At 44.1% G+C, this 8,048-nt stretch overlaps 1 long non-coding RNA gene across 1 annotated transcript; it reads left to right on the top strand.

Annotated features, from left to right (window-relative positions):
- Positions 1 to 2,280: 2,280 nt before the first annotated feature.
- Positions 2,281 to 7,091, top strand: LOC146589661 (uncharacterized). Its single transcript, XR_014897120.1, has 2 exons — positions 2,281 to 2,616; positions 3,834 to 7,091. It is a non-coding gene; the product is annotated as an uncharacterized LOC146589661 (long non-coding RNA).
- Positions 7,092 to 8,048: the final 957 nt, after the last annotated feature.

Raw genomic sequence — 8,048 nt, 5'->3', positions numbered from 1 at the left:
AGAGGCTCGAGATATAAAGGATTTATTGCACTGCATTTATACTTTTGTAAATGAAGTCCTCAGACTAAATGCAAAAATGAGCATGTAATTACATGGCCATATTTTTATGTACAATTATCATGATTACAAACTGGGCATGTCCCAACAGCCAATTAAGCATCTAAAATGGTTACATTTATCCCATCCTGACGAACCACCTCCCAAAATACAGATGTTAGAAAATATGCAATATAGAGAGATGCAAAATATTCCAGGATGGTAATTCTCATACCTTTCATTTCAGAAGCTGACTTATTAGATAGATATAATGAGTACAGAAGTGCTACCCAAGCCCTTTTTTTCCTTTTTGTTTTTGTCAAATTCATTTTTAAAGCCTGAAATGAGAAAAATGGTTTGTATGGCCAGACAGCAAAGTAAGAAACAGATATCTGGATGCACCCAGGGAAAACGAATACAGCTGGAGTCAAAAGATGATCCAAACTACCTCCACTACCTGAAATTCTATCAGGATGGACATCACTTTCAGTATCACAAAGTTACATTTTAGATATATTCAAGGGTGATGGTTTTCATACACTTTTTCTGCATGGTTCCAATTAAATGAATGGAAAGAAATACAATCGCACATCTTTTTTGATATCTTAAGGCATTGCATTTAAATACAAATAGATTGCCACCAATATACTTTTGCGTAGAATCTAATAGCAAACAGTCACAATATTGGGCTGCCTTTCCTTCTGTTTAGAAAAATGTAAGCCAGATATGAAATGTTTAACTGTTCTCACATTGTCTGCCGTAATCCATTTAAAGTAGTCCTGTTTACTGAATTCTTCAGCAACTGTTTGGATTTTCTCAGTCGTTCAGGCTCTCTCCTGCATCGCTTTTTATGCGCCAAAAACTCTCCCTRACTTCAATGGTTTTAGGCACACTGGGCGTACAGGGTCAGCCCCTGAGAAAGTTATATTCCTTTGTAGGAATCGGTGTCGGTACAGCCCGTCAGTTCATGTCCCTTTACAATTCCCTTTTACTACAAATTATAGGGACAGAGGTGCCCCTTTCAGACAAGCTGGGGGGGAAGGGGGAAGCAGAGGTCAGGCTCCACACAAAAGCTGACAAGCTTACTGAATAAAAACACAAAATAAAGGAGCTTATTAAGCTGTCATCAGCAGGGTAAGTATATGCAAACAACAGACCCTCCTGCATTAGCGTGGGCACCCTAGCTGGATTTTGAGAAAAATAAATGTCAAGGCAGAGCCTCAGCCAGAGTGTTACATTTCATTTATAGAAGCTGCTCCGTCAGGAAGGACACGATCAACAACCCTCCTCGGCAAGGACCCCAGGCTGGTCCTGCTGCGGGGCTGCAGCAGCCACGCTGCCCCAGCGGCTGGGCTTCCCCCGCCGCCATGCAAAGAAGAGATCATGTGATTTCTCTAAAAATTAAAATACATTTTGAATCTTTTTCTTTGCCTTGTTTGTTTTTAGCCATCACCGGTTTGGGAGTTTTCTTTTTGCCTTTTTCTTTTCTTTTTTTTTTAGGTTCTCTCCACAACCACAAAAGCTGAAATTTTCCACTTTTTTTTTCCCTTCAATGAACATGAGAATCTCCTGACTCCAGGAATCAGAACTGCAAGAACACTACTCCCAGCAGTAACATAAGTGACAATTCAAACGTACTACACCAGACATAAACTCAAGAGAACTAATTCTCTTCTCTTGCAGTTTGCAGTTGCCCAAACTTACTACAGTAAGGCACTGACTTCAGCCCACAATAGAAAAATGCAATCAAAAAAAAAAGGATCACACTTTCAGGATGAGCAAAAGTAGTGAACATTCACTACAATCTTTATTTTCAATACATGTGGACAAAAGGTTACCTAGTCAAAACTGGCTATTGCAAAATTATATTCCCTAGTGACCTGGGTCCCATGAGAAATAAAAAGCTCCCACAGACACCAGTAGCCATTTAATGAGCCCTTTGCATGAACTGCTGCATGTTGAAATCAGAAAAGCACACGTTAGAAAGTCTTGTTATTTAATTGATACTCAGTTGAACATAAATCTTTATACGCAACCAATCTGTGGATTCACCATTCCTTCCTGGAGCACTGGGCCAGTCCGTGCAAGAACAAGACACAAGAACACCCAGCATCGCCTGATACAGCTATGATTTACCAATATAAGATCTGAGACATTTATGTCACCCTAACATCTATTCATGTCTCTGGTTTTAAACATTTCCTTCCATTGCTGAGTATGTGTATGTGTGTGTACATGTGTATCTTTGGCACTCCTACTCAGCCCAAAAGCATCTCTGCAAACCTGTCACATGCCTTTCCCTGGAAAAAGGGCAAATTCCCTGAATGGCCTGAAGCTAATAAAGATCAGTTGGAAGCCAACCTTCCTGCCACAGGATATAGACAGATAGTGCCCGAGAAGTGAACTAATCTTCCTCACTGACATCAAGTGATCAAGTCCTGCCAAGTGCTGAACTTCTTTGGAAAAGCTCAGGATACAGACAGTGTCCAGCACAACTCAGGGCTTTCTAAGGCTGGGACTACAGCTGTGTGCTGAAAGCTGTGAGGAAGAATTTCTTCCGCCGCTGAATACTGAAACTAGGTAGGTAATTTAAATATTACACTCTAAATCCACATCTCTGCTTAGGCTTTTGTTTATATATGTTGTAATAGTGCTGCATTTTAGAAGAGTTAAAAGGTATCAGAATGTCCTACCTGGTACTATTACTAAACATAGTATTCATGTACATTAAGATAAAAACTGGAATGTGTTAATTAGAAAGATATATATAGATATATCTAACCATATCTCTAGGTATATTCACAGATGTCCATAGATATCTCTATATATTTTAACTGTGTATATATATCTATATATACTTGCTGGTCTGACATACATTATGTGAGCTATTGTCTTATGATWTAGTAACGTTATCTGCTTTTCACTCTCCCTGCTTTCCTTATACTCTGAAGTGGAAAATTTTTCACCTAAAAACATTTACAGCACTTTGCATTTGCATTGCACTGCACAAGCTCAAGGCCCAGCCCTGCAAATATTTAGTCACACAAATAGGCTACTCTTGTAAAGCGTTCAGCAAAGACAAATAGATCACTCGTACACCCAAGATTTCGATGGAATTGCACTGGTTGCACTGGAGGCATAGTTCATTACCTTGTAAACAACCGGATCAGCATCCACCCTGACATCCATCCACAGCGACTGCACTCAGCTCCATTGCATGAGAAGTTTAACCCTTAATTACGACATTATTTTGCTTGAACAACTATCAGATAGTCTCTATGCATTTTATGTTCCGAAAAGATAAACTTGCTGGACTATTCATTACACGTGTCTGTATATCATTTTCTTTGTCAGGCATCTGAGTCATAGASACTGTGTATTTATCACGGTGAGCTTAAAAATGAACTTGGAGTCCACTTGCAGTTATACAGTCCAAGAAAAAGCAGCTGTTTCCAAAATACGTTGTCCCAAACTTGGCCTGAAACAATACAGAACATTCATGTTTGGTGCCCACTATCTAAATACAGCTGAGCTTGATGAAAAATAACAACTTCTTTAAAATTAGTCTAGAATCAATATTAGTATTAGCATACCGCCTGTGAGAACTAGTTCTTGGCAAGGCTTTCATGGCCAACGCAGAAAAGAGGAATCACAAGGGGAGTTAGATGCCACAAGGCTCCTATCCGAGCCATCCGGTGACTATGTTACTTAAAACCCCAAGTAGAAGACCTTTAAAAAAAACGTAGTTTGTATATCTGACGCATATGCTTTACTAACAAGGGCTGTGACACCTTCAGACGTGAGGCCGGCTGGCGCCCGAGTCCATCCGTGCTCCCAGCCACCGCAGGGGTGAACCAACGGCAAGAGGAGCAGGGACTCCGGCCGGGAGCTCACCGCCGCATCTCCTCCYGCCAACCAGCGCCACCGAAACGCGGGTGCAACTAGAAGATGGAGCGAGTACTTGTCAAAGCCAGGCACGTGAGCGGCCGAACGGATCCATCGCCACGGCAGGGCACGTGCCGAGCGGCCGTGGGCAGGCCAGGTCCCCTCACGGCGGGCAGCCAAAGCGTCCGCGGCGAGGGCTGTGGGGAAACGCCGGGGCCGGGCTGGCTGAGCCGCCGGGGCCAGCAGAGCAGGCCCTCGAGCCAGGCGCGGGAACAAGCCGCGTCCTCCCCTGCCCGGCGGAGGCAAACCTGCCAATTCGGGGCACGGCGGGTCTCCTGAGAGCGCACGCAACGCAAGCACGGASCCCCGAAGCCAGGAAAACCGGAGTCGCACCTTAGCTCTGACAGACTCCGCACGTAGCCTTGAGCAAGTTACTATACTCCCTACATCTTACGTTCACCAGGTGTATTAAAAAAGGAGCATGAACACTTACAGCTTACTTAGCAACTCCATTCAGGGGCAATAAAATGAACTCTAGAAAGCACGGGATTTCTCTTGCAATTCCCAGGATGTTACCTGGGTCAAACCCAGCTTTGCTCACTGATGGTTGCTCCTCCGAGCAAGGTAAGCAGCACAGGAGAACTGGGTCATGGGAAGAGCATCCAGCGGTGACCGGCGGCCTCCCCGCACTGCTGCGCAGGGGGAAGAAGGCTGCCGTGAAAGGGAGCTGGGTGAGGTTGCAAGTCATCAGCTCTCATAAAGGAGGCAGAAATTCAAACCAGAGTCTTTTGGCATGATTTACATGGCACATAAAACAGAGAAGCGATCACAGAAATCATTCAGCAAATTATGGGGATTAGTTTTATGAACACTGTTTTCAAAAGTGAGTACGGAGGACGTAGCCCTTTAACTAATCTGATGGCATGTTCTTGCCTTATGGAAATCTCTTCCTGCCAACAGCTCTGCAAGTTGAACACCCTCTGCTGTCCCGTGCAATTCAATGGGAAAAAATGCTATTTGGCAACTTCACAGTCAAGACGTGCAGCCTGTCTTACAGTGACATGATCAGTTAGAGTTGGTTTGCAATTGTATCAGCTCTGTGCTACCAACAGCTCTGGAGCTCTTGTTAACAGATCCTTTCTTCATTCTCAAAAGTGCAGGATAACATCTGGGTCTTTTGGGAAGCACTCTTACAATAAAGAAGCACTTTGTGTAATTCCTCTTTCCTCGCCAAGCCGCATCTGTCTGCTCTCCCTGCCCTTCTCCACTCCACCCCTCGCTCCTTGGGGCTGGGGGGACACACACGAGCAAGAGCTAGCTGTCTCCACTGAGTCATCAGTAGGTGGCACTGCCTGCTTTTCTCTCTTCCACCCACACGCCCGTCCAGTACTGTCATCCTAAATTCAACCAACAAATTCAAAAGTAGCCTAAGTGACTTACAAGCCCCGTCTCCTTGAAGATAATGTCAGTTAGYGAACCGGAGTGGCTACGACAAAGGCACAGCTCCATTTGTGCTCGCTGGTCAGCGAACGTGAATATTTCACAAGACAAACGAGGTGGAGAGCRAGAGGTGGGAGCTCCTCCAGCCACCCCACCAGGATCTGGCAGACTCATCTTCCCAAGGCCCAAAGCTTGTCTGATCCTAATGCCAGTTACACAGATGGCGTCAGCCTAGTCTTGCACTGTGCGAGGTGGCCTCGTTCACCTGTGTTCARCCCAAGGGCAGTAAGACTGAGCTATTTAAAATATCTGTTAGAAAATATTCTCTGCCAAAAAAGTCCTTCACACTTAAAACAATCCCCTACTGACAACCGCATATGGAGAACGTAGCAAGTCCCCAGCCTGCCTCTTGGAAAGTGTATTTGAAGACCTTCCTTTTGAAGGTACACYCTAAAATAACCATAAACATCTGCCGCCCCATCGAAAACTCTGAATGACAATTTCCCCAGGTCGTCACCACCACCTTGCATCAATGGTCAGGCCATTCTGCTCAGGCCAGAAATTCCCAAAGTTGTAATGATTAAACTGGGGGCCTGGTTTGCTGCTCAGCATCCAGCGCCACYGCCACCACAAAGGGGGTGCGATCCCTCAGCCTCGGCCCCAGCGGCATTCCCACCCACTGCAGCAAGGAAGAGCGCCCCGAGTGACTGTTTCCACCTCATCTCACCTTCCCTCACCTTTTGTGAAGACAGCAGTGGACCACTGCAAGAAGGACAATGACTCCAAGAGTCCATACACTTTCTCTGCCAATGCCTCTGCACTGGAATTTAATGGCAAACTGGTTTTCTCAACACTTGGAAAGACTGTCTACTTCCACATGGAATAAGTAAACTGTATCCAAAGCTTTACTATTTTAACTCTCACGTTAAAAATAGAATTGTGCCCCTTTCAACTGGCTATGCCTATGCATAGGGAAAGCATCATGGCAGAGTGTTTGTTAATTTTCTTCATTATCAAATGTAGAACAAAAATCATATTTAAAAACACGTTAGCTGTTTGTAATAGCCAATAGCATCACCAACCAGCACATCTTAAGTACTACTGAACTTGTCAACAGCAAGTGACTTAGTATTTGTATATAATTGTATTTTAGCCAATTAATTTTCTAACTGATACTCACACTGTAATCATGACCATTTAAAATATATCAGTAATAAATCCACTAGTGCTAACTGAATCAATTCATATAAAAACTGCTTTGACATCGTAAGTTAGATGGTGACTTTTTCAGTGTTGATGCTATTTCAGTATTTCATCAGTTTGCTTTAACTTTAAACTAAAACTAAGTAAGCCAAATGAAACGGCCTTGTCTTTGCAGTCAGCAAACTACTGGTTATGTTACCAGCCGTTGTCCTCCACCGCCTTCAGGAACAGCTCAACTTTCGGTTGAGCTTTTGTGTTTGTGCCTAAAAAAAAGTGGTATCTCCTTCATAAATGAATCATTGTGAACTGCTGCTGGAAGTGCTCATGGAGATCTGCCACAGAAATAAGCTTGCACTTTTCCAAATGTCTGCCAGTCTCAAACCTTCCTTGCCTTCCCACCAGCTTCAGGAGTGCCAAGGAAGGTCGAACTCCTCCAGAGAAGTGCTTATGCCCCGGAGTGGCAGCACCCTTAACGCTGACATGCTAAGGCTGTAAATATATTATTGCAGTAAATCAAACATCGCGGATGTGTCTTCACAATCGTGCTCATTGTTCAAAATTAACTGCAAGTGGTTTGATTCTTCCGCAAATAGGGCAGGGAGGAATTAAAGCACACTAAATCATCCTCCTTACTAAATGCACGGTAAGGAGGATTCAAATACAGGAGTATTTGAACTTTGCAAGGAAACAAAGCATTTCACAGAGGGAAAGGAAGAGATCAACCACTGCATTTGACAGAGTGGCCGCAAAGCAATTAGCAGGCTGCTAAATCCTCAGTTACAATGAATCAGTGACCCAGTTTCCCCTCTTCTCCAACGCCTTTCATTATAAAATCGACTTTAATGAACTACTCCTCTCTTCCCCACTCCACAGCAAATACTTTTACCCTGCAGCCTGCACCTGCCCTTCCCAGTGGCTGCCGCACCAGGGAGCCCCGGGCAATGCCCCAGCTCACACACCTGGGCGGGCATGCAAGCACTCTTAGTGAAGGGCAAGGCACCTAAATAAAAATACGAACGCAAGCTGCCTTTGCATCAGCATTGGCAAATGCGAACCACTCTCTCGATGGTTTTCCACATGTCTTTTGATGGACTTGATTCAGCACATCTGCAGGAGCTGACACATCTGGCTCCTTCCACAGGCGGAGGGCACAGTGGGTATGTCAGCACGTTGTCTGAAGGCAGGGGTATATTCTAGAAAGAGCTCTTTTCCCTTCTATCGTATATTGTACAATAATCAAGTATTTTAAAAGGATGCCTACCTAAAGAAAAAAAAAAAAAAAAAAAAGCTGATTTTGACAAGAGACAGGCCAGAATGGGAACTGCTGAGACAGTAAAGAACAAGTCTGTTATCTTACAAACTACACTTCAGGTTGTCAGCTGCCAGAGATTTACAGGAAAATCCCCTTTCCTTGGACAGAACCTACACGAAAGGAGAACTTTATTTCCACCAAAAGAAACTCATAAACATATTCACCCCGAATA

Source organism: Rhea americana, unplaced genomic scaffold (genome assembly GCF_003343005.1).
Source record: "Rhea americana isolate MKP2758 unplaced genomic scaffold, rheAme1 scaffold_44, whole genome shotgun sequence".
Lineage (NCBI taxonomy): Eukaryota > Metazoa > Chordata > Aves > Rheiformes > Rheidae > Rhea > Rhea americana.
This window is presented reverse-complemented; position numbering and strand designations above follow the sequence as displayed.